This window comes from Papio anubis, chromosome 13 (genome assembly GCF_008728515.1).
Source record: "Papio anubis isolate 15944 chromosome 13, Panubis1.0, whole genome shotgun sequence".
NCBI lineage: Eukaryota > Metazoa > Chordata > Mammalia > Primates > Cercopithecidae > Papio > Papio anubis.
The window spans coordinates 24858382-24883141 of record NC_044988.1 but is presented as its reverse complement, the minus strand read 5'-3'; positions in this window follow the sequence as shown (position 1 = coordinate 24883141).

Sequence of the window (24760 nt, the reverse complement as noted above, 5' to 3'; positions counted from 1 at the left end):
CTAAATGTGTCTTACAAATGCAGCTTCAATCTGTGAACAAGGAGATGTTCAGTTTCCTATGCCTCTAAGTTTAACTATAAACTACATTTATGTTGGCTTCGGTGCTAGAATAAGCAAAAAAACAAAAAACAAAAAAAAACAAACAAAAAAAGATTAGTCTGTGAGGTTACAAATAAAATAAGATGCAGTCACTCATAGAAGCAAGATGGAGTCAGTCATGTTAGATTGCTCTCATTACTTATAATTCTTCAAAAATGATTTCACTTCAACTTCAGGACCTGCACCATGATCCATAAACATTATCATTCTATCAATAGGCTTTACCTATACTTCATCTTAAAAATAAGAAAGTTGAAAAAGATGATTATGGCAACTTTGGCAATAGTTCACTATGAAAGCTACTTTTCAGGAAGAGAAAATAACACTGCTTCATACCAGAATTACTCTTGTTTACATGGTGCAAATATGGTGCAAGATGTGTGGATTTCAATCAAATGCATCTTTGTGTGTGCTTTCTACCATCCCTTAATTTTGTATTAGTTGGAATTGGGAAGGTAATATTCACCTGACCTTGGGTGAGTATCTGGGCTATTCCCATGTCTTTTCTGTTTAGTCAGGTAAAAAGCAGTCCTACAATCATTTTAAGTCACAGACACAGACCTAATTCAGTCTTAACACTGTCCAGCTCCGTGCAAGGTCAGAACTCCAAATACAACTTGATATCAAATCTCTCCGCCTAGCTATGTCCTGTTTTAGTCTGAAGCCTGCAGTAGAAGAAGAGGTGAATTTGTCTCTTCTTCCTCCTTCTCGCTTCCTGCTCACCACTTTCCTAAGCTCAAAAGCAGGGCTGGCAGAGAGGAGAAATAAAGGGATAGAACCATTGTCACTTGGTGAGGTAACTTTGGCTCTCTGACCTGGCAGATGGTTAAAGACAGCTCCCCTTAGAGATCCTGGCTGCAAAGACATGGAAGAAAAATGGACTCTCTCCTATGCGGCAGTTTCAGGGACTCTTCCTTTGCTGGACTTCTCTCTCTCTCCCATAGTTCATTTTTACCTCCAGAGATGGATCTGTAAACCAGGTGTTCACTAGTACCTCTGTGTGCAGACCTTGGTTATCTGGGTTAGGAACCCAGCCTCTTTCTTTCTTATTTTCTTTCTTCCTTTCTCCCTTCCCTTCCCTTCCCTCCTCTGCCCCCCTTTCCTTTCCTTTCCCCTTCGTTCCTTCCTTCCTTCCTTCCTTCCTTCCTTCCTTCCTTCCTTCCTTCCTTCCTTCCTTCCTTCCTCCCTCCCTCCCTCCCTTCCTCCCTTTCTCTCTCTCTCTTTCTCTCTTTCTTTCATGGAGTCTCGCTCTGTTGCCTAGGCTGGAGTGCAGTGGTGCAATCTCAGCTTACTGCAACGTCTGCCTCCCGGGTTCAAGCAATTTTCCTGCCTCAGCCTCCTGAGTAGCTGGGATTACAGGCGCAAGCCACCACGCGCAAATAATTTTTGTATTTTTAGTAGAGATGGGGTTTCACCAGGTTGGTCAGGCTGGTCTTGAACTCCTGACCTTGTGATCCGCCCACCTCAGCCTCCCACAGTGCTAGGATTACAGGCATGAGCCACTGCGCCCGGCTGCAACCCAGTCTCTTTCTACTGAGGTCACCTCACACCTCCATGTGGCCCAAACTGATAGGACACAGAAGTAGCAACAGAGGCCAATCTCTCTCTCAGGTAGCTCACTCTAATCAACAGGAAACATTCCATATCTCTTGTGCAGGCAAATTTGAAGTGAGTAATGCAGTTCCAATACAGTAGCTTCCCCTTAGATCCACCACCAAAGTGACTACTCAGGCCATCTCCTACTTCCATATTTCCCCAGGTGGACCATCCACTCTCTACCTTAGATGCCTCTAGTGGGAGTCAGGCAACAGTCCTGTGTTACTCCCAACTACAGAAAACATATTTGGAATTATGCTCACCTCTCTAGGCTTGAGGTGAGAAAAATACGGGAGAGATGGACACGTGGGGGTTGGCGACTTTGAGCATGCCAGCACCTGTCTCCTCTTAACCCTGATGTTTTTAAAAAAATCATTTGTCTGCTCGAGAAACCCAACTGGCATGCAACAGGTTCTCAGAGGTCATTTCTCTATAAAACTTCAACATTGTCTTTGTATTTGGGGCAGGGTGTGTCTCATGCTTACTTTTTTGACTACAATATTAGCATCCTAAGAAACAAAGGCAGGAAGAATGCAGTTCTACCATCTTGTTGCCAATGTTTTATGGTTCACAAGGTTTACAATCCCATTGTTTCAGTTGTTTCTTACTGTATCAGGAAATAAGCCCCAACAGACAGATTTGCCACCCCCTTTTTTTGCTGGTGAGTTTGAAAAGGTTAAATGACCTGCCCACATTCACATGGCTTTCATGGAAACTATGTATTTGATTTCTGAACTCCTTAAAGGACCTTGTTATATTCATATTTCTATCCATAGCACTTAGCACATAGTAGACAATGAATGACATTTATTTATGTAATCAATGCATCCAGGACTCCTAATGCTGAGGCAAGTCCTTTCTTTAGTGTAGACAAATTTGCTCCCAGAAAGCTGGTCTGACTTCTAACCTTCACAGCAACACAACCTCTGTAATCCCCTTACATTTCAGGCCCATTTCAATTTAAGGTTAATCCTGGATCCATGGATTTGGCTCTGAGTAAATCAAAGATGTCCAAAGCAGATTAGCTCTCTGAGGGTTATTATGGTCCATTCTACCCTTAGTTTGTAACAATCAACATTTATTGAGTGCCTTTTATGTGACAGGCACTGTGTGAACTATGAGAGAGAGAAATATAAATAAGACCAATTTCCATGTCTTGCAATCCACCCCAGAAAGTACCTGAAAGAAAACTGTGGAATTTAAGACACCTTGTATAAATATATGACGTTCCAGATAGTTTTATTTGAGGCTTTTATGAGATATAGTAATTTATGAGATTACCTGAGTGGTAAAGCTGCATGTCTATAGGGTCTGGCAGGTAACAGACATGACTAAAGTGGATCAACTCAAAATTGTGGTGAACTAGAGAACAGCTGTCTTATTTACGGGTAGCAAGAGGTACTCAACTCTAGCTGAAGTGAGCATAGGAATTTAAAGAGTCTGTTTTATTTATTTATTTATTTATTTATTTATTTATTTATTTGAGACAGAGTCTCATTCTGTCACCCAGACTGGAGTGCAATAGCACAATCTCGGCTCACTGCAACCTCCGCCTCCCGGGTTCAGGCATTTCTCTTTCCTTAGCCTCCTGAGTAGGTAGGATTACAGGCATCCGCTACAGCACCCAGCTAATTTTTGTGTTTTTGATAGAGATGGGATTTCGCCATATTGGCCAAGTTGGTCTCGAACTCTTGACCTCAGGTCATCCACCCACTCTGGCCTCGCAAAGTGCTGGGATTACAGGGGTAAGCCACTGCGCCTGGTCAGAAATCTGGATTTATTTCAATGTAAATTTTCTCCATCTGAAAACACAGGTGGGCCAAATAATATATCTGTGTGTTGCCACGATCAACCTTTGCCCTAGAGTGATTCTGGACCTATTTTTTTCTCCTCATCCCACCCCTACTTTCTCTTTCCTTGGGATGTGGCTTAAGACTGAAATATACTGGAGATAAGGAAGGGAGAGTAGGGATTGCTGTTCAGCCTCTTTCCCTTTCATTGATCTTTATCAAAAGAAGAGAGCTGTGTGCATTTCACAACCCTCAGAGAATAGAGAGAACTTGTGTCTGGAATTATGTTTAGCTTTTATCCAATCGAAAAATAAAATTCTTCCTTTAAGCAAACGTGCAAAGGACATTATACCACAGTCTTATGTTTACCATATATGTATATCCATTAAGTGCATACAAATCTGAAGGTATGTTCTGAGTGAGCAACTGCTACCTGGTTGCCATGCTAATGACTGTTAAATAATGGCATGTTATAAGCCATGATGATAAGCAATTTACACACAGTTTTATTTTTTTCTTTTAGGAGCCATTGTCCTCTGTTTTAGATTCCCCTTCCCACATTGATCTTAAGGATGTCAGTGGCTCTGGATTTGTATTTACTCCTGCAGATAGTGTGATTCTTCTACTTAACCAGTTGCTTGTTTTAGAGCTATCTTGGGTCTGGATGCAAATATTTAGTACCCTTAAGTACTAACAACCTGTGTTTAATCTTTTAGCTTGCTTTGGGGGAAGGGAAGTTTTTTTTTTTCTTTTTTCCTTTCTTTTTGAGACGAAGTCTGGCTCTGTTGCCAGGCTAGAGTGCAGTGGCCCGATCTTGGCTCGCTGCAAACTCGGCCTCCCGGGTTCAAGTGATTCTCCTGCCTCAGCCTCCCGAGTGGTTGGGACTACAGGCATGCGCCACCATGCCCAGCTAATTTGGGAAGTTTTAATTTTCTACTTGGTACTGGGTGAGAAGGTATACATTTTCTGGAACACTGAGCCATAATTAATTGTGTGTGTGTGTGTGTGCATGTGTGTGTGATTAAATTATTTGAGCTATGGCTTCAAGATTCCAAGAAATTTTGATATCAGATATTAACAATAAACAAATTGCAAGCCAGGTTTTTTAGTGACATTGTGGTTGTTACATGTTTAAACTAATTTGATATATGTGACAGCTTAAGTCACTTATTTGGTATGAATAGACACACGCATACACATATCTTTGTTATAAAATTTTAAAATGACACTCTAAAAGATCAACATTAACTGGGTAATGCAGTCCATAGATTGTAAAGGAACGAAGCTTTCATTAACTGCTTGCATTTACAATTCAGTTGGTACTGAGAGGTTTTAATTTCTGACCTAGATATTTCAAGTAGCTTGCTTCTGGGAAAAATAATAGGTAGTTAGACAACAACCAGCCCTTGTCCTAATTAAAACCCCTTAATGTTTCATTTTCATATCCATTGTCTTGAAATTGTATCACTAGGTTAAGAAAATAGTTTTCTGGGTTAAATCAGAATTTAATTGCGTAGTTAGGAAATGCCCGGCATAAATTCATTGCATTTCACATCAACCAAAATATTTCAGATTCCATTGCAACCCTAATAAATTGGGGTCCCAAAGGTTTCAGTTTGGCATTCAAGAAGCACAGTGCAATAGCCAATCTTGTTTCTTCCCCTAAATTAAAAGAGAAATGTGTTCTTGACTTGTATCTCTCAAAGGACATTAGCAGGGATCCAAATCATAACCATCATATCCTTTTCTCCCCTTTCCCCAATACTTCCACACTCCTTTTTTTTTGAGTCTCCCTCTGTCACCCAGGCTGGAGTGCAGTGGCACGATATTGGCTCACTGCAACTTCCACCTCCCAGGTTCAAGTGATTCTCCTGCCTCAGCCTCCCAAGTAGCTGGGACTACAGGTATCTGCCGCCACACCCGGCTAATTTTTGTGTTTTTAGTAGAGACGGGATTTCACCATATTGGCCAGGCTGGTCAAAAACTCCTGACCTCAGGTGGTCCACCTGCCTTGGCCTCCCAAAGCGCTGGGATTACAGTCGTGAGCCACTGTGCCCAGCTTCCATACTTACGCACAACTGTCCCCTACCTCATACCAATCCACTCACCTCCCAAACCCTCCCTCCCCTAAACCTGTGTGGCTTCTACTTTCTCCCTTTCCTCCTCCCTCTCTCACAGCTCTTTATGAGTCACTTTAACTCTTTTCATTTGATTTTCCCCCCCTCTTTTTGTGTCAATCTGAGAGATGAAAGGGAGAAGTGAGTTGGCCTTGGAATTACAGAATGGTAGCCTTAGGGGGATTATGTAACTATTTTAACTTTCATCATTTTTATCTTGTTGCCTGTGGCATCAAAGAGTTTTAAATCTGACTTGCTTCAATTATATTTTGATTAAAATACAAAGTAGTTGGTGTATAACTGTTCATAACTGAATGTTCCGGAGAGAGTAAGGTTGGGCATTTTATCACGAACATGGTGTTATTCCTGGAAGTGGTGTCAGTACTATCAAGCTACTCCATGCTGTGCCCATTAGGGTAATAAGGCTGTTCAGGCTTTGCGTCTCCATATTTTTTCAACCTTTACGAATGGCGACAGAAGGATTTATCAGTGGCGATTAGGGTGGTGCCCAGCCTTCAAACTGCTCCACAATCTGGCACTAGTTTCAGTTTCCTGCCTTGTCTCTGCCATGTTCCACATCCCAGTACATTATTTATTTCTCTATTAATAGAGAAAATTGCCTTGAATTATGGATATTCATGTACACACTCTGTCTGACTTAATGGATGAGCAGCTCTGCAGTGCTTTACACATAGTGTAGGCTGAATAAATGACTGTCGGATTTACTTGAACTGCTTACTGTGTTATAGACTCTCAATCTTCAGGTACATACACGGTGCGAGTTTGTTTTGTTCGATGGCTGGCAGGGTAGCTGAACTTGATACATATATTTGAATGAGAAACAGAGCAGAAGTGCAGCTAGTATTGTCAGAATTTGGGGAATCTGCTCTCTGCTCAACTCAGCAAATATTTCCTGAACAAAGATGATGTAAAAGACACTGAAGAAGGCACAGTGAGAACCACAAATTTAAGAATGACTCAGCCATCATCTTTGGGAATCGTATTGTCTTTGTACAGTTTAATTTGTATGGAATATAAAAAGAAACTGAGAAAAACCATCATTTGCTGGCTTGTTAATGTCTACGAGTATAAATGCATATGTATATGTGGAGTGTTTTCCACTCATTCACCACTTAGTTCTTCACTGGCAATATTTCTTAATTGTTGTCTGGGTATTACCATAAAATTGATAAACAAAAGTATATAATTAATGCTTAGAAGAGAAATAAAAGGTAAACATTCCTTAGGTTCTTCTATTGAGGAAAACCAGACCAGTCACTCAAGTGATGAACCCCTCATGACATCTAACCAAAACTGCCGCTGAGTCTTTTGTTCCAGAATGTTTGAGCTCTATGGCCAGGAAAAGTCGCTTACTGGTAACCATCTACAGATTGAAACTCCTCTTGGGTAAGTTGTCTTAGTTTTTCCATCCTCCTGGCCTAACTTCTTTATAGTTGGGCATTTCCTCCTTGACCAAAACTCCTGTATCCTGAAATAATCTCCAATGGTGATCTAAATTGTGTTCCATGAACTAACTCTCTGGCTGAACCTGCATTCAATCTTGGTAGAAACTCTGAGCTTCGGATGGGCGTGATGGCTCATGCCTATAATCCCAGCACTTTGGGAGGCCGAGGTGGGTGGTTCACCTGAGGTCAGGAGTTGGAGACCAGCCTGACCAACATGGTGAAACCCCGTTTCTACCAAAAATACAAAAAATTAGCTGGATGTGGTGGCAGGTGCCTGCAGTCCCAGCTACTCAGGAGGCCAAGGCAGGATAATCACTTGAACCTGAGAGGCAGTGGTTGCAGTGAGCCATTGCACTCCAGCCTGGGCAAGAAGAACGAAACTCTGTTTTAACAAAAATGAATAAATAAATACATAAATAAATATTTTAAAAATAATAAAAGAAATAAAAAAGAAACTCCAAGCTTCATGGTGCCAACCGTATACAATCTATTTTGTAGAAACACAGGAAATTGCAACTTGAAGGAACTTTATGGAAGTATTAGTAATAGAAAGAGGATGAGTAGTAGTAGTAACGCTAGTAGAGTACAATGGCAGTAGTGAGATAGTAGTGCTAGTAAAGTGTAGTAGAAATCAGTGTTATGGGTCCATTATTTCCTCCCAAAATTCATATGTTGAAGCCCTAATGCCTCAGTATATAATTGTATTTGGAGAAAAGGCCTTTAAGGGTGACTAAGTTAAAATGAGGCCATTAGTGTGGGCCCTAATCCAATCTGACGGGTGTCCTTATAAAAAGAGAAAAATTGGCTGGGTGCAGTGGCTCACGCCTATAGTCCCAGCACTTTGGGAGGCTGAGGCCAGCAGATCACAAGGTCAGGAGTTCCAGACCAGCCTGGCCAACATGGTGAAACCCCATCTCTACTAAAAATACAAAAGCTAGGCATGGTGGTGGGCACCTGTAATCCCAGCTACTCAGGAGGCTGAGGCAGGAGAATCTCTTGAAAACGGCAGGCAGAGGTTGCAGTGAGCTGAGATCGAGTCACTGCACTCCAGCCTGGGTGAAAGAGCGAAACTCCATCTCAAAAAAAAAAAAAAAAAAAAGAGTAAAAGAAAATTTGGACACAGAGAGACACCAGGATGCATGTGTACAGAGGAAAGACCATGTGTGATGGCTAATTTTATGAGTCAATTTGGCCAAGTCATGATGCCCAGGGTATTTCTGTGGGAATATTTTTAGATGAGATTTACATTTAAATGGGTGAATTTTGAGTTAAGCAGATTACCCTCCATAACATGAGTAGGCCTCATTCAGTCAGTTGAAGGCCTGAATAGAAATGCTGGCTGGGCACAGTGGCTCACGCCTGTAATCTATCCCACCACTTTGGGAGGCTGAAGCAGGTGGGTCACCTGAGGTCGGGAGTTTGAGACCAGCCTGGTCAACATGGCAAAACCCCTTCTCTACTAAAAATACAAACGTTAGCCCACTGTGGTGGCACATGCCTGTAATCCCAGCTACTTGGGAGGCAGAGGCAGAAGACTCGTGTGAACCCAGGAGGCGGAGGTTGCAGTCAGCTGAGATTGTGCCACTGCACTCTAGCCTGGGCAATGGAGCCAGACTCGGTCTCAAAAAAAAAAAAAAAAAAAAAAGGGAGAAAAGAGCTGACTTTTCCCAAGCAAGAAGAAATTCTGCCAGCCAGCTGCCTTTGGATTTCAACTGCAACATTAACTCTTCTTGGTTCATCAGCAGACTGCCTTTGGACTAGAAATGCAACTCTTTCCTGAGTCTTCAGGCTGCTGGCCTTCACCATTAGATTTTGGACTTGCCAAGGCTCCACAACTGCATGAGCCAATTCCTTTAAATAAATTTCTTTCTGTATATATACTCATCCTATTGGCTCTATTTCTCTGTAGGATCCTGACCAAGTAAGGACACAGTAAGAAGACACCCATCATCAAGCCAAGGAGATGGGAGAAGAAACCAAACCTGCTTATACCTTGATCTCAAGCTTCCAGCCTCCAGAACTGAGAGAAAACAAGCTTCTGTTTTTTAAGCCACCCAATCTGTGATATTTGTTATGGCAGCCCTGGAGAACTGATACATATTTTGCATAATACAGTGGTTACAGTAGGTAGCACTGTAGCTATCGTCATAGTATAGTAAGGTAGTAATGTAGTAAGGTAGCGGTGGAAGTCTAGTAAAACAGTAATAAAGATATAGTGAGGTAGTAGCAGTGTGGTATGGTCATAGTAGTGCTATAGGATAATAGCAATAGGGTAGTTAGGTAGTAGTAGAAGTATATTAAGAATAGTAAAAATGGGCTGGGCTTGGTGGCTCACGCCTGTAATCCCAGCCGAGGTGGGTGGATTGCTTGAAGTCAGGAGTTCAAGACCAGCCTGGTCAACATGGTGAAACCCCATCTCTGCTAAAAACATGAAAATTAGCCGGCGTGGTGGAGGGCACCTCTAATCCCAGCTACTTGGGAGGCTGAGGCAGGAGAATCGCTTGAACCCGGGAGGTGGAAGTTGCCAAAATCATGCTACTGCACTCCAGCCTGGGTGACAAAGGGAGACTCTGTCTCAAAAAAAAAAGGTAAAAATGTAGCATGATAGTAGTCATGTGGTATGATAGTAGTGTGATAAGGAAGTAATAGTCCTGAAGTAAGCTAGTAGAAGCATAGTAAGGGAGTATTAGTGTAGTAAGGTAGTAGTAGTGGGCATGACAGTAGTTGTGTCATAAGATAATAGTAGTGGTATAGTAGGTAGTAGTGTAAGTATAGTAAGAGTAGTAGAGGTGTAGTAAGGTAGCAGTAGTGTAGTATGGTAATATTAGTGTGAGAAGGTGGTAGTAGTGAAGTAAGGTAGGAGTAGAAGTGTAGTAAGGTAGCAGTAGTGTTGTGGGAGTAGGAATGGTAATTATCTTGCTGATTCTTTTTTTTTTTTTTTTTTTTTTTGAGACAGAGTCTCTCTGTGTTGTCCAGGCTGGAGTGCAATGGTGCCATCTCAGCTCACTGCAACCTCAGCCTCCTGGTTCAAGCGATTCTGCTTCCTCAGCTTCCCGAGTAACTGGGACTACAGGCACCTGCTACCACGCCCAGCTAATTTTTGTGTTTTTCGTAGAGACGGGGTTTCACCTTGCTGGCCAGGCTGGTTTTGAAATCCCAATCTCAGGTGATCCGCCCACCTCGGCCTCCCAAAGTTTTGGGATTACAGGCGTGAACCACTGCACCTGGCCTATCTTGCTGATTCTGAGCCTGGCGCTATACTAATCACCATATGTAGATTTATAATGCTTAATGCTTACAATAATGATTTCTTTCTTTCGTTCTTTCTTTCTTTCCTTTTCTTTCTCTTTCTCTCTCTTTCTTTCTCTTTTTCTCTCTCTTTTCTTTCTCTTTCTCTCTCTCTCTTCCTTCCTTCCTTCCTTCCTTCCTTCCTTCCTTCCTTCCTTCCTTCCTTCCTTCCTTCCTTCCTTCCTCCCTTCCTTCCTTCTTTCCCTCCCTCCCGCTCTCTCTCTCTCTTTCTTTCTTTCTTTCGAGACAGTTTCACTCTTGTTGCCCATGCTGGAGTGCAGCGTCACGATCTCGGCTTACTACAACCTCTGTCTCCTGGTTCAAGCAATTCTTCTCCCTCAGCCTCCCAAGTAGCTGGGATTATAGGCATGTGCCACCATGCCCGGATAAATTTTTGTATTTTTGGTAGAGATGGGGTTTTGCCATGTTGGCCAGGTTGGTCTCGAACTTCTGACCTCAGATGATCCACCCACCTTGGCCTCCCAAAGTGCTGGGATTACAGGTTTGAGCCACCGTGCCCAGCCAATAATACCATTCTTGTTGAAAGATACTTTGAAGAGGGTGCTTTAATTTTTGTCCCTACGATACATATCAGTAAAATAAGACTCAGGGAGGTTAAATAACTCATCCAAGAATATCCGACTAACAAGTGACAGAACCAGGACTAGGACCCAGATCTGTCTGACTCCACAGCTAAACATCTTTACTATTCTGTTATTTTAATGCCTTCTTACAGAGAGGAGGAAACTGAGGCTCAGAGAAGTAAACAAGATCATTTATAGTCTCCCAGCTATGTCAGACTTGATATTAACTAAGCATCATCCGACTTCATCCCAGGAGCTCTTCATAACTCTACCCCCTTAACAGAGTACCCATAAACTTTGAGATGTTATTTCTGACTGTGAAATAGTCACATCCCTTCTTGCTAACAGCAAAATTAGACTTCAAGTATAGAAACACTACTCTCTTCAACAAAAAACAAGAGGTTGATTCTTTCTCCAGACAGGGAAAACTGGGACAAGTGATTGGGAAGTACCCATTGCACCTGTTATGGCTGTGGCTGTTGTTTTGCTGATGGAAAGGTGAGGAGAGTCCTTTTACTTTTGGTTAGACTTCGTGTTACGAATCAGGCCTTGTCTGTGGTGTTTACCCTCTCATCATCTTAGGGATGTAGCTTCTTAGGCTACTAGCACTTGCTTATCCTTTCTTTTTTTTTTTGAGATGGAGTCTCACTCTGTCACCCAGTCTGGAGTACAGTGACACGATCTTGATCTCGGCTCACTGCAATCTCTGCCTCCTGGGTTCAAGCAATTCTCGTGCCTCAACTTCCTGAGTAGCTGCGACCACAGGTGCATGCCACCAGGCCCTGCTAAGTTTTGTACTTTTAGTTGAGATGTGGTTAAACCATGTGGGCCAGCCTGGTCTCCAACTCTTGACCTCAAGTGATCCGCCAGCTTTGGCCTCCCAAAGTTGTGGGATTACAGGCATGAGTCACTGTACCTGGCCTATCACATCTTAATTTATCCAGATGGAATTGTTCTTTTGTTTGTTTCACTCGGCATACAGTATGTGCACCACCATGTGTATGTATCCTAAAAATTGAGCAGAAACCTCCATTAAAAATATCAAATATTTCAGCTGGGTGCAGTGGCTCATGCCTGTAATCCAAGCACTTTTGGAGTCTGAGGCGGATGGATTACGAGGTCAGGATGGTGAAACCCCGTCCCTACTAAAAATACAAAAATTAGCAGGGGGCGGTAGCGGGTGCCTGTAATCCCAGCTACTTGGGAGGCTTAGGCAGGAGAATCGCTTGACCTCGGGAGGCAGAGGTTGCAGTGAGCTGAGATTGCGCTATGGCACTATAGCCTGGGCAACAGAACAAGACTCCATCTCAAGAAAAAAAAAAAAAAATTAAATCATCCCTCACTTTTGTCAACACCTTGGTAAACATGAATTCAGGGTGAACCCGAGTCCAAGAGAAGAGCCGATTTCCCTACTTCTCTGAGTGGTTGTTTCTCTAATGTCAATCATCAATATGATTAATAATATGTATTTTAAAATTGAGCTCTGATTTTGCATGGCAGTTTTTAGAAATTATGTGATTAAGCCTGTGGTCATTACTGATAGTTATTTAATTAGTTATTCCTTCTCTTTGAAGACACTTGTTTTTTTTTTTCTTGGAACGTGGAAATAACAAATTAGTATCAAATATGTACCTGAGGTGTTGAGAACATGCTTGCTAAGTCCATGAATGAATAAATAGAAGGCTCCTGGGAACATATTTTGTATTTGACAAATATGCATAGACCTCTTTTCTGCCCTTGGGTAACTAAGCACCTAATGTGACAGATTTAATTTTTAAAATTTTTTCCTGCTTGTAATAATCAGAGAAAAACAGCATGGAAGGAATCTACGTAAACCACATCTAGCAGTACACTATTTTCCACTCTCATTCTCAGTGGCCTGCCTTCCCCAGTGCTTTTTTGTAATTTAACTACCCAAATTTATGCACAAAAAAGTCTATAAGTAGTCAACACTTCTATGTTGCCCAGAAACTGTGCAGGATACTGTTTGTCTGAACAAACCTATAAGAAACATTTTAAGGGAACTCTACATCCAAGATACTGTTCTCAGCATAGGTGGTTGCCTATAGGCCTGTTTTAAATTTTCTTCCTTTGAAATACCGTGGTAGATACCCACTTGTTGTTATGTTCCTATGCACATAGAAGTACTTGAGAAATTGAGGTATTTCTCAAGTGTGAGACTGTGAGTAAAATGCCCAGTTACTTATGATCTGTGGCCACTTGGCATCAGCTGAGATCAGACATCCTGAGGTGGCCTTGTGGGGCCTGTGTGCAGGAGTGGGGAGAGGGTGAAGCTGGGCAGCACTCTTTTGTCCTGTGGTCCTAGTGTATGAGTGATCAAGGAAGAAATGGAATAGCCTGAATCATGTGGGTATGGGCTAATCCATGACTGGAGCAAAAAGTCAAAGAGGGAACCCAAGATTTGATGTAGCACCCCAAAAGTTCAACAAGGCTATATGTACCTGTGAAGAAATCAGAGGGGACAAGAGCTCCATGTTTTGCATACAGAAAAAGTGGAGAAGTGGGTGGAGGAAGCAGACCTTCGACTGAGGAAGAGCTGTATACCCGAAAAGTCCCCTCTCACCTACTGCTGCCACAGCACCTCCTTGCCAGCACCTTTACAAACCCTCTCTGGACATGTTTTAAAGTGATATTGAATAAACTGGCATTACTGAGTTGATGTATGTTTAATCAAATAGCTTAACATTAATAAACTCGGTTCTATTCCCACGGTGCTTATTGAATGAAAGATACCTAGCATTTGTCTTGCTGGTGTGTTTTGTTCTTGCTTCTATAGTGACTTTGGGTTTTGAGTTGTAGGCACTCTCCTTGGATGCTGCACATGGTCAGAAATCAACCCTGCTTCTGGCTTTATCAGTGAATCTGTTAGAAGCCTTTTCTAAGCCCTGCGTCCCCAACCTTACCAACTTGCCTTTTCACTGGGTCCCCATAACACTCTGCTTATCCTCATCATAATCTGAATATATTATATTAAAGTCATTTGTTTACTTATTTATTTCCTACACTGGACTGAGTTCTTTGAAAGTAGAAATGATGTTACTGTATCCTCTAGTTTCAAGCACAGGGTATGGCAGCAATTAGTGCTTCATAAATGTTTGCTGACATTAAATTGGGTCTAAGTATAAATGGGGGAATCTTAAAAATCTAGGAATTTTGTTTAGTTTTGAGTGATCAAAATTTTTCTCCTATCAGGTATCTCTCCAGCCAAGGAAGTAACATCAGATGACATTGATATTTTTATGAGTTTGAACCCAAAGAGACTAGACTTCCCATAAAGTATGTCAACATTTGCAGAAGTACTGCTAACTCTTTCTTTCTTTTAAGACATTGCTATACCTGAAATCTGTAGGAAATTAATACATTCTGAGGGAATTGTCCCCCTGAAGTATCCCTTAAAGTATAGGTTAATGAATACAAAGGGTAGCTTTTACTTTATTCACCTCCCTTGCTGTATCATACAACTGTATATTTCTTTTTCTTCTATTTTTTTTTTTGACAGAGTCTGGCTCTTGCCCAGACTGGAGTGCAGTAGTGCAATCTTGGTTCAGTGCAACCTCCATGTCTTGTGTTCAAGCGATCCTCCCACCTCAGCCTCCTGAGTAGCTGGGACTACAGGTGCATGCCATCACGGCCAGCTAATTTTTGTGTATTTTCTTTTTTTGAGATGGGGTTTCACCATGCTATTTGCTGGTTTCAAACTTCTGAGCTCAGGTGATCCACCTGCCTTGAACTTCCAAAGTGCTGGGGTTGCAGGTGTGTGCCTGGCCTTAAATTTCTTGATATATGTTTATTTGTAATTGTAATGATTCCCCCCCAATATTATGTGAAGAGTGTTCTGATGACATATTAGTTTGCTAGGGTTGTCATAACAAAGTACCATAAATGAGGTGGCTTAAACAACAGAAATTTATTTATTTATTTATTTATTTATTTTTGAGACGGAGTCTCGCTCTGTCTCCCAGGCTGGAGTGCAGTGGCCGGATCTCCGCTCACTGCAAGCTCCGCCTCCCGGGTTCTCGCCATTCTCCTGCCTCAGCCTCCCAAGTAGCTGGGACTACAGGCATCCGCCACCTCGCCCGGCTAGTTTTTTGTATTTTTTAGTAGAGACGGGGTTTCACCGTGTTAACCAGGATGGTCTCGATCTCCTGACCTCGTGATCCGCCCATCTCGGCCTCCCAAAGTGCTGGGATTACAGGCTTGAGCCACTGCGCCCGGCCAACAACAGAAATTTATTATCCTCACAGTTCTGGAGGCTATAAATTCAAAATCAAGGTATTGGAGGGTTGGTTTGTTCTGAGGACTGTGATGAAAAACCTGTCATGGGCCTCTGTTTTTGGCTTGTAGATGGTTATTTCTCCCTGTGATTCTTCACGTTGTCTTACCTCTCTCTCTGTGGATCTTTGAGCCCAAACTTCCCCCTTTTGTAAGGATACTAGTGATACTGGATTAGGGCCCACCCTAGTGACCTCACTTTAACTTGATTACCTCTGTGAAGACCCTGTCATCAAATAAGGTCATGTTCTGAATTACTAGGGGTTAGAACTTCAATATATAAATTTTGAGGGGGCCACAATTCAACCCATACTCAGTTTAACCATAACTTACAATACGTTAAGGTAGGATCATGATGAAACTAGAGGGGAAATTGATGTCTCACAGGAGATCCTGTACTTGGAAAAAAAGTGCATGAAGTAATAGCAATTTAGATAATCTCCTTTTGAGGAAGTGATGAGTGAGCATTCAGTAAAGGAGTTCCATTGTGTTCTATGGGGGCATTTTAGAAAAAGGCACATACATGGAAAAAACCTGTAGGGGTAGCACAAGGGGATGGGAGATCCTAGTTATTTAAGGAGATATGGCCACTCAGGAGGCTTCAGTTCAGTCCTAGGCATACTCCTCACTTTCATTTGGGACTCCACCCATTCCTCAACTTCATATCATTTGATTGACGCTGCATAATTTCCTCAATCCCAAACTTAAGGTATGACATGTGGCCAACGCTAAGCCAGTTGTGTTCTCTTTCTCTGAACACCAAGTGAAGTGACTTGTGGACAAAATAGTGACAATGGTTGATGGTCATTTATTTATTCCAGTAGCAGCAGCCTGAAAAGAAGGTCAAGTAACTCCGGTGGCCTTCGATTCTGCCTTGTTTTGGTTCTGAGTTTGGTTCTCCAGCCTGCCTGTAGATTCTGTGTACTATCTGACATCTTCATAACAAACCCCACCCCACGTTTTTTTTTTTTTTTTTTTAAGATGGAGTTTAGTTCTTGTCACCCAGACTGGAGTGCAATGGCGCTTTCTTGGCTCACTACAGCCTCTGCCTCCCTAGTTCAAGTGATTCTCCCTCCTCAGCCTCCTGAGTAGCTGGGATTACAGGCACACACCACCACGCCCAGCTAATTTCTGTATTTTTAGTAGAGATGGGGTTTTGCTATGTTGGCCAGGCTGGTCTCAAACTCCTGACCTTAGGGGATCCACCCACCTCAGGCTCCCAAAGTGTTGGGATTACAGGCGTAAGTCACCGTGCCCAGTCAACAAAACCCCTTTTGCTTAGCCAGGGCTGATTCCTGATGCTTTGGGTGGAAAAAATCTTAATTGCTATAGTGTTTTCTGAGGGATAATACTTGGTCTCTTCCATAGTTATAGACGTTGTCTATACATGTTTATGAGCCTTGAGATAAAAATGAATAGTAACAAATAGATTCCCCAAATAGGCCCTTTTAAGATTTCTTTTGGAAAGTATATATATATACACACACACACACACACACACACGCACACATGCATACATATGTATATATATGTATGCAGACATATGCTGTATAAAGATATATTATGTAATATATAAATACATGTTAAATATATTTTATATGTAATGTATTATAAATATTTAAATATATAATACAGTCTTTTTCTTTTTTTAATCTTAATTTAAAGCAAACCTATTTGGATGAGAATTGTTTTGTAGAAAATAATGAAAAATATTTTTCTACAAATTGTTTTGTAGAAAAATAATGAAGAAAAATTTGCCATTCTAGCAAATAACACAGAAAACCACACATATCTGTTTCCAGTTTTCTCCACCCTTTCTCACACACACACACACACACACACACACACAGAGGTTCATTATCAAGTTATAGTGATTGGTAAGTTAAAGACTCAGTTTAATGCTTTGGTTAGAAATAGAATTGCAAACATAACCTTTATTTTGTGAATCTACCAAAGAATAATTGTGTCTATGTGCAAATTAGGATCAACAATGGAGTTTTGTTCAGAGTCCTGTTGAGATCCATATTGACTAGTCAGCCTAAGTTAGAAACTATGATGCAGGTATCTGTCAAGTGCTTAACAACAAATCAAACATGTACTGAATGTTTATTATGCTCAAGGCACTGAGCTTATCTGCAATGATATAAGGGCAAATAAGAACTGGGCTTAGGCTTTAAGGAGTTCATGAAATGCAAAAACATATGAAATCTGAACATATTTGTGGAATTACCAACATATTTTTATTGACGCTGAAGCACTAGTACCATCAATAAAGTTAAGAGTTTTTACCTTGACTCAGACTGACAGGTCTGAAGCATAGACTCCAAGAACAATTTCTTGGGCTACTAACTTTTGTTGCTCTGAATATTAATTGATATTTGAGTTTTAGTTGTGAGATACGTATGATATTTTATGTAAAGGCTTATGTGCAATCTTTATAGAGATCAAAGTGGGTACTTCTATCCAGGGCAACAGGCAACTATCTAGAGAATTCTCTAAATTCTCTCTTCTATTTTGCTTATTGTTTTTCAACTTATGCTTCATAAGAGAAACATAAATGCCGAATATGTTGAAAACATGCTAGATGGAAAGTCACATAAGAACTAGTTGGAAAGAGGCAAAGTAGTATAGTCAAAGTAGGCAAACCAGCCCTTCCACTTACTAGCTGATTTGGGGCCATCATCTGGCCCTGGGAGGCACAATTTTCTCCATTGTGTAACATAAATAGTAGCAATTCCTTCTTTATCTTTCTCATTGGGCTGTGCAAGTCTCCAATAAGAAAATACTGTAATCTCTGAAGTACTACACAAATGTGAGTCATTACAGTTAAATGATGTCACAGGTTAGATTAATTATACTGGAAGATTTTCAAAGCTATTACTGTTACTCTGTAAAAGTCTGAGTAGACAAAGACAGCATTCACATTCACATAGTTTTATCTTTCAGAAGAGTGTCGGAGGGAGGTGGGACAGAGGAGCTAGAGGAGAGTCCAAGTTGAAAATATGAAATTTATAACACAATAAAATGCAGTGAACTGAAGGACTTGGAACAAACTAGCTGCATTTTCTTTATCGTCTTCATGATCTGCTTGCAATGGATTTTCCAAAATTACCCCCAAAGCAAGAAAAGACACTGAATGATCCAGGTAGATTTGAAAAATAAGTTTTAAAAAAATAAGAAATGCATTAATGGCTTGTCCCTTGTAAGGAAATTAAATAAAACAATCAAAGTGTATCTTCCACTGCCTAAAATAGAGAGAATTCAACCATTTTATAATTGCGACCTTCACTGTAATCTTAGCTGATAAGTAGATTTGAGGAGAAACTAAACTAAGAGGTACTGCTCTCCTTTCCATTCCTCTGACAAGAACAGAAAGTCTGAGTCATAAAATAGAGGCCTTAGCCACTAGTTAGAATTTCAGATTTGTCATTTCTGTGGAGTCATTTTAAGAACTGATATATTTTTTTAAAACCCTAGACATTTAATGCCTGATGTTTTTGAGGAATATGTGTGTGTGTGCATTTATGGATTCTTACATGGGTTCACTCTGTGTTTTTGGTGGTTCATACTCTTCAAACACTTCAGTCTGAAGCAAATTCACCCCCTGTAACACATCCTGGCCTCATTAAGAAAGGCAAAATCACTGAATAAATTATTTTTGTTTTTCTGTGTCCTGTCTCAGTGCTCAAGTTTTCTACTTAATTAGTCAGTGGCTGGATTTTATTTATCTGGCAAGGAAAAGTCAAACATCGCAAACATTTAATTAAAAGTTTATCTTAGCAGATACTTATATTTTGAATTCTAATGTACATGTGACCCTTTTGCAAACTATGGCCATCTGAGTACTTGACCTTATGTGTGAAATAGTTAAGCTTTCCTATGCATAACCACAAATTTATATTTACTTGCAGAGTCAGAGACATGCTTTTAATACATAGAAGGTCAACCAATAAAGCTGCCTGTTTATCTGTTTTTGCTATTGTCCCTCCCTTTTTTCTAGTAAAAAATTTTTCTTCATCAAAATGTTTGAGTAGGTTTAAAAAAAAAAAACAGAGTTACAGAGTTGCCAATTAGCAATTATCTTTCCTCAGAGCATTAAAAAGCTAACACTAGTGAATAGATGCTCTCCACTTCGTATTTAGAACTTCACAAATTCTTCCCTGATAATAATGCAGTTATTTATTTAGTATAAATGATCCAATTAGCCTGTAGAAAAGGAAAAAAATAAGATAACAATAAATAACAGATTATTTGGAACTATATAAACAGTAGGTCCTGATGTACAAACTTAGGATACAAATATGTTCATATATTTTTTAAAAAAATTATTTGAATTGACCATTCTAGCCCCCATAAGACTTACTAGCAAGAATCTGGTATTTCTTCTTGTGATTCCACTCCTCCAAATAGTGTAAAAATCTCAGTTCAAAGATAGTGATGGGGATGGTGGTGTTAGGTCTGAGCTGTTGCTTCTTGCTACTACTTGATATCATAAATGAAGATTGGTCCCATGCAGTCTACACTGCTACTAGAATGGTCTGGTTGGCCTGGGTCCTTGACCAGGCCTTGGGTTGGGTCCCAGGGGAACAACACATTTTGGCTTACACTTTTATTTATTTTTATTTATTTATTTGTTTATTCATTTATTTGAGACAGAGTTTCACTCTGTTGCCTAGGCTGGAGTACAGTGGTGGGATCTCAGCTTACTGCAACTTCTGCCTGTCCTTGGGTTCAAGTGATTCTCATGCCTCAGCCTCCCGAGTAACTGAGACCACAGGTGCGTGCCACCACACCTGGCTAATTTTTGAATGTTTAGTAGAGATGAGATTTCACCATGTTGGCCAGGCTGGTCTCGAACTCCTGACTTCAGGTGATCTGCCCACCTCAGCCTCCCAAAGTGTTGGAATTACAGGCATGAGCCACCGTGCTAGTCTTAGTTTACACTTTTGTGCTGTCAAATTCATCTACTATGTTAAGGTGCCTAGGTTGGGGGAACTTCCAGCATTAGTCACTGCTCAAACAAGCCCTCTCTCATAAACATTTAAACCCAGGTGGTAGCCTTGCATCACCTGTCCTCAAAGACCCTGCCAATTTTGTACTTTATTTTCCATGATTAGCATTTTTCATTTTGAATATTGTCCAGAGTTCAGGGACTGGGATCTTTATGCAGATTGGGCCACCTGCATCCCAAGAAAAACCTCTGCTTATCAGCATATGGGCAGATTTACTCAGCTCCTGGAAAAAAACCAAAGGCCTATGCTCTTCTCTCAGGACAATGGGTGAATACTTGCTCTACCTTTTTCCTTAACTTAAATAAACAAACAAACAAAACCCTTAACTGTTCTACCCCCAACAACTGTAATATTTGGAAGCATTTACAGCAGAAAGATAAATACACATGTACTTTGAGCAAATGGCCTTCTATTGCTCGTGTGTCATTTTGATCTGACCTATAATGTCAAAGCGTAACCACACAAAATAAATGGTTTAGTAAATTCAATTACTGTGGATACCCAAACTGTATAATGAATAATATTTCAGATACATTTGCTAGAAAATTGCTTTAGTGCTTTTTTCCATTTGGTCATCTGAAATATCTGACCTTTATCCCAATACTTTGTCCAAAGAGGAGCTATTGTAACATTGGAAGACCAGGGAATTCAAAGTGGAGGGATTAAAAAACCTCTTTTTGCGTGGGTGTGGTGGCTCACGCCTGTAATTCCAGCATTTTGGGAGGCCAAGGCGGGCATATCACTTGAGGCCAGGAGTTTGAGACCAGCCTGGCCATCATGGAAAAACCCCATCTCTACTAAAAATACCAGAAAAAAAAAAAAAAAAAAAAAGCCGGGCCTGTAATCTCAGCTACTCAGGAGGCTGAGACATGAAAATTGCTTGAACTCAGGAGGAGGAGGCTACCATGAGCCGAGATCATGCCATTGTACTCCAGCCTGGGTGACAGAGCAAGACACTGTCTCAAAAACAAAAACAAAACAAAACCCAAAAACCCAAACACCAAAAAACAAAACCCATAAATAAATAAACAAATAAATAAATAACTTCTTTCTAATTTGGGTAACTGCATATACTCTACTATATTCACTCTATTGACATAAAAATTCAGCAAGCTATATTTATCTTCAATGAAATCTCATTGACATAACCAGGATTAAAATTAGCCCTTGAATTTAAAATCTCAGTTTGTAGAGTAGGTTACATCACAGTTAATAGTTACATGTGGCACAGTGGCAGAAGGAAAATTGCTCAAACCAGAGCCATTCATCAAAAGAAGGAGGTTCCTGTAACAACCACATCAATAAAATTTGCCAATGTTAAGAGAAGAGGAGAATTATGTTTCACTAGATAGAGAAAACCAAAGGCATGTGGTTTCATGACTTTCTCGCCATTTAATTTCACAGTGAATGTCTAATTCAAATTCTGGACCTTTTGATGGGAATAATCTTTAGCAAAGCTACAAATGCTAATAATTAACATATTTCTTACAATGGTAATTGCTGTTGTGAAGGAAATCACCTCTGATTCAAGGCTGAATTTTGGATAGTTTGGTGGCATAGAGTTAGGTGGCATAGAGTTAGATGATACTCCACTTCCCTAGGAGTCTATCTTTGTAATTACTGATCTTAAGAGGATATTGAGAAACTTCCTGAAAGAAAAAATGAACAACTTAAGGGTAGTTCACAACTGGGGTTCAGATGTACACAGGTATGTCTGGTGGATTCGGGGCTGGGGTGTGTATGTTTTGGAGGCGGGAGCACAAGCTGACCAATTTCATGAAGTCTTGGAGGGAGTACCTGATAACAGAATTCACCACGAGGACAACGTGCTGCTGGACAAGTCAGACTCCAGTATAGGCCAAAGGACAGAGGGTCTGTGAGTGAAAAAAATATTAAAGTGTGGCAGCTAATACCTGAAATTAGCCCTGATAAATTCACCCTGTATGTCACTCCAAGGAGAAAGAAAAAAACGTGTTTTTCACTGCCTTTGTACTCCTACATCCCAGGCCCCTGATTTTTTTTTTTCCATTCTTCTCACTGCTGTCCACCATTTCTGAGAATCCCCAAGGACAGCATAACACACAGAGCAGATTCTTTCACTTGTCTCTCTCTGTGAACATTATTAGCTGGAAACAATCTTGGGAGGGCAAAAACCAACCAAACAAACAGAAACAAACAAAATAAAAGACAAAAGCGAGGTAGAAGCATGGTCTGCATAGTTCTGGCACTGTTCACAGCAGCACCAATGTAGGTGTCAGTGTGTGATGACCAGGAATGATTTGTAAGACATTCCTTAGTGATTCTGCCATACTGGGCAACTCAGGGGAGAAAGGATCTGAAAGGATCTGGAATCCTTCAAGAGCAAGTCCAAATTTATTTTTATTTTATTTATTTATTTATTTTTAAGATGGCGTCTTGCTCTGTGGCCCAGGCTGAAGCACAGTGGCACAATCTCAGCTCACTGCAACCTCTGCCTCCCAGGTTCAAGCAATTCTCTTGCCTCAGCCTCTCAAGTAGCTGGGACCACAGGTGCACACCGCCATGCCCGGCTAATTTTTTTTTTTTTTTTTTTTAGTAGAGATGGGGTTTCAGCATCTCTCAAACTCCTGACATCAGGTAATCTGCCTGCCTCCGCTTCCCAAAGTGCTGGGATTATAGGTGTGAGACACTGTGCCCAGCCACAAGTCCAAATTTAACTGAAAATTTGACATTATTTGTATCCACAAACTAATGAAGTTACTAGACATTTGGGTGAATATTCATTATCATTTTATTGGTAGTTTTGTGGTAACCTTTGTGGGACAGATCTTGATTGATGACTGAAACAGAACTTTAGCTCACTCTTCCATTCCAAGTTATATAATAATAGTTGTATTCAAACATACACGCACACACATACTTAATAATTTTAAAATTTTGGACAGCTTTACTTCTTAAGAAGTGAGCTGGCTGGGCGCGATGGCTCACACCTGTAATCCCAGCACTTTGGGAGGCTAAGGTGGATGGCTAAGGTGGATGGATCATTTGAGGTCAGGAGTTTGAGACCAGTGTGGCCAACATGGTGAAACCTCGTCTCTACTAAAAATACAAAAATTAGCTGGGCATGGTGGCAGGCACCTGTAATCCCAGCTCAGGAGAGCTGAGGCCGAGGAGATAAGCTTGAACCTGGGAGGTGGAGTTGCAGTGAGCCAAGATCGTGCCACTGCACTCCAGACTGAGCAATAGAGTGAGACGGTCTCAAAAAAAAAAAAAAAAAAAAAGAGGTGAGCTTAACTGTTTCCACAGATTGTGTTCTTTTGCTAGCTATTATAATGCTGTACAATGAAGCCAGTTGAATATACCCATTAGAAAAGCAAAAAGTTTTGATATGAGAGAAGGTGGAACAGAGGGAAAATATATATAGATATTGTAGGGAGATAAAAATAAAAATGATAACTATTGAAATACACAGATTCTTTTCTTTTTTTTTTTTTTGAGACGGTGTCTCACGCTGTCACCCAGGCTGGAGTGCCGTGGTGAGATCTTGGCTCACTGCAACCTCCGCATCCCAAGTTCAAGCGATTCTCCTGCTTCTGCCTCCTGAGTAGCTGGGATTATAGGGGCCCGCCACCATGCCTGGCTAATTTTTGTATTTTTAGTAGAAACTGGGTTTCACCATGTTGGTCAGGCTGGTCTCGAACTCCTGACCTTGTGATCTGCCCGCCTCAGCCTCCCAAAGGGCTGGGATTACAGGCATGAGTCACCACACCCGGCCGAGATGATTTTCAAATGTACGTTTTATGTCTACATAAGATTCAACATCAATACAAAACTTAAGTTTTATCAAACCTCTATGACATGTCTGAAACTGTGCTAGAACCTGAGATGCAAAGATAACTAAGTCACAGATTCTGGCATGATGAATTGTCCAACTTAAAAGGGAATTAAGTGGGTAATAAGTGTAACAAATAATGTAAAAGGAATACTGTCTGACACAGAGGAAAGAGTGTAGCAGCTTTTGGGAAAGTGGTTCGAGATGGCTTCACAGAAGACTCTCTTAGCCTTGGTTTTGAGGGTGGAATAGGTAAAGAAGGTTGTTTCAGTTAGGAAAAACTGCATGTAAAAAAGGAAGCATAAACCAGATTTTTACTCTCTGGATGAAAATCCTTGCAATTTTCCCCATGGTCTATTTGGAAAACCACTACATACTAGAAAGCTAGTATGAGAAAAATTCAGGGAGTATTTTGGAGGGTGCTAGGGAATGAAGTTGGAGAGATGAATTCCATTCAGGTCATTGAGATCTATGGTAAGAGACTGGATTTTATAATGTGGGCGATGAGAAACCATTGAGGTGTTTTAAGTAAAGAGCAATATATTTAGTCATGAGCTGAAAAAGAAATAGCACTACCAGGCATCCATACAAATGACCTTCTTTCCTACCTCTGTCCCACTTGTCTGTAGAACCCTTTCTCATATGCACATTTGCACGGTGCATAATCATCTTTTCTAAAATTCGTGCTCATCTTAGCCCTTTGA